The sequence below is a fragment of the Globicephala melas genome, chromosome 8, assembly GCF_963455315.2.
Source record: "Globicephala melas chromosome 8, mGloMel1.2, whole genome shotgun sequence".
Classification (NCBI taxonomy): domain Eukaryota; kingdom Metazoa; phylum Chordata; class Mammalia; order Artiodactyla; family Delphinidae; genus Globicephala; species Globicephala melas.
Window position 1 is genome coordinate 7,131,383 of NC_083321.1, and position 2,384 is coordinate 7,133,766.

The following is a 2,384-nucleotide window of genomic DNA, read 5'->3' on the forward strand; positions in this document are numbered from 1 at the left end:
AACCTTGTGAATATATTGTATGTATTATCTATTTTAAAATACACAAACTTTAATAAAAAAAAGTTAATGAAGAGGCGCGGGAGGCTGGGACCCGCGGCGCCCACCAGCACCCAGGTCATGTAGACAGACTGAGCCAGGTCTCAGAGGGCGCGGGCCTCACACACCAGATCCCACCGCGGGGAAGGGAGGGGCGCTCTAGCCTTGGCCTCGGGCAGCAGCCCCACGGCCCCCCCCCCGCCCCCTCCCCCACCTGACCTCCATCACCATGGTGGACGGGAAAACACTGTGGTCCTAGACTGAGTCGTCCTTGCGGCCCTTGGTGGCCGCCCTGTGGACGGAGGTGTTGGGGCCCAGGAGGGCCCACTGAGGCTGCATGAAGTGCCAGCATGGCTCGGGGGGCCCCAAGCAGGTCCAGGGGTACGGTGGCCCTCAGCCGGGCCCCTGAGCCATTGACAGTGGCCGCAGTGTGGTTGGCGGGCCTTTGGCAGTAGTGGCAGGGCACGGCGGCCGTGAAGTTCAGTTGTGGCCGGCCAGCAGGCTGCAGGGCAGCAGCAGGGCCGTGCAGACCAGCTGGAAGCCACCCATGCCACCCAGGGCGTCCAGCGGGTCTGTGAAGGCCATGGCCACGGGCCAGACCTGAGGCCCAGCCTCGGAGCCTTATGTGAAGGGGCTGGGACGGGGCCCTGAGAGGTGGAGGAACAGGCCAGGGTTAGGACCTCAGATGCCCGCGTCCCACAACTCAGAGGGGTCGGGTTACACCTCACAGGAGGCCTCTGGTGTCCCCAGGTCTGCAGGCCTCCCCCTCCTGCCAGGCCCTTTCTCCTCATTTCTCCCAGCCTCTCACCTCCGAGTTAGAAAAGTGAGGGGTCCTAGAGGGCCGCCTCATATCCCACTGCCCAGATCTCCAGGCTCAGCCCCCTGCCCATGGTCCTCGCAGGGGGGACCCCAGCAGTAAATGTGGCACCATCATCACCCTCCCCTTTTCTCTGGAGGCCACTCTGAGGCATCTTCAAGAGCCCAATTCCAGGGGACTTCCCTTGCAGTCTAGAGGTTGACACTCTGCACCTCCAATGCGGGGGACGCGGGTTCGATCCTTGGTCGGGGAACTAGGATCCCACAAGCCGAGTGATGCGGCCAAAAAAAAAAAAAAAGACGCGCAATTCCAGCCTCAGCACATGGGACCCAGTCCTGTCCCTGGGCTCCCTTGACGCCAGAGCCTTAAATGCTTGGAGGTCACGTAAGGGGGTGCCAGTGATTACAGCTGCTTGCCCCTCCCCCACTTCCCGGGAAGTCAGAGGCTGCATAGGAGACACTTGGAAAAAAGTCCTTGAAAAATGCCCAAATAGGGCAACCAAGAGGAAGCCCTGCTCTCCCTGCCCCCATCCCAGGTACTCTCAGGCTGGGGGTGTGGGAGGGGGCAGGGTCTCCGCTCATCCAGACCCGCAGTGTTCCAACCTCTCATCAAAGGAAACCCAATACAGAGCTAAGTGGGTGGGGCCTGGTGCACCAGGCTCCCCGCCCCTCCACCTGGCCCCTCTCACAAACCAGCCCAGGATTCCGGGAAGTGATGGACCACTCCTCTTACTGAGGAGGAGGCTGAGGCCCGGCAGGACTTGCCCAGGGACTCCCAAAGGCAAAAGGCAGATTCCAGGCCCTGTGCCCGACAGTCTGCCACTCAGGGCTCCACCTGGGGCTCCTGGTGGCCGAGGGCAGCCCCCACCCCCCAGCTGGGCTCCTTCAGTCTTTGCTCTGCAGACGCTGCCCTGGTTTGCGGCTCACCTCTCCCCACGCTGTCCCAGCCCCTCCTCTACCCCCACGTCAACCTACTCTTTGTCTTCTCTCTGGTAAGAAGAGCTGGGATCCCGGGGGGGGGGGGTGGGGGTGGGGGTGGTGGTGGGGGTGGTGGGGGTGGTGGTGGCGGTGGTGGGCTGGAGCAGCTTATATAAGCTGCAGGTGTCTGGGTCACAGGGGCAACTCCCCTCCCCCACCCCCGAGAAGACTTAAAGGAGGCTCCGTGTTCTGGGGAGCTTCCTGGGGTCAGGTTTGCGCTAAGTAGGGGTTTGGGTTTGAGCCAGAGCTGCACGGGCAGAGTGTGTGGGGAAAGAAGGGGTCAGGGCTTCGAGGAGCGGGGCATGTGGGACCAGCAGGGCCATGTGGGACCTCAGCAGTATGGCCCCGTCCCTGCAGGGGGTGCCCCATCCTCCCCTCCCAGATGCCCAGGACTCCAGCAGAGGTGCAGCCTCCAGGGCGATGGGGAAGGGGATGGAGGGCAGGGCAGGGGCGGGTGTGAGGCCCTGAGCAGAGTCCCTGCAGGACAAGGCTTGCTGTGCCCTCCTGGGCAGCAGGTGTAGGCAGAAACACACTCCAGAGTCAAAGGTGGGGCC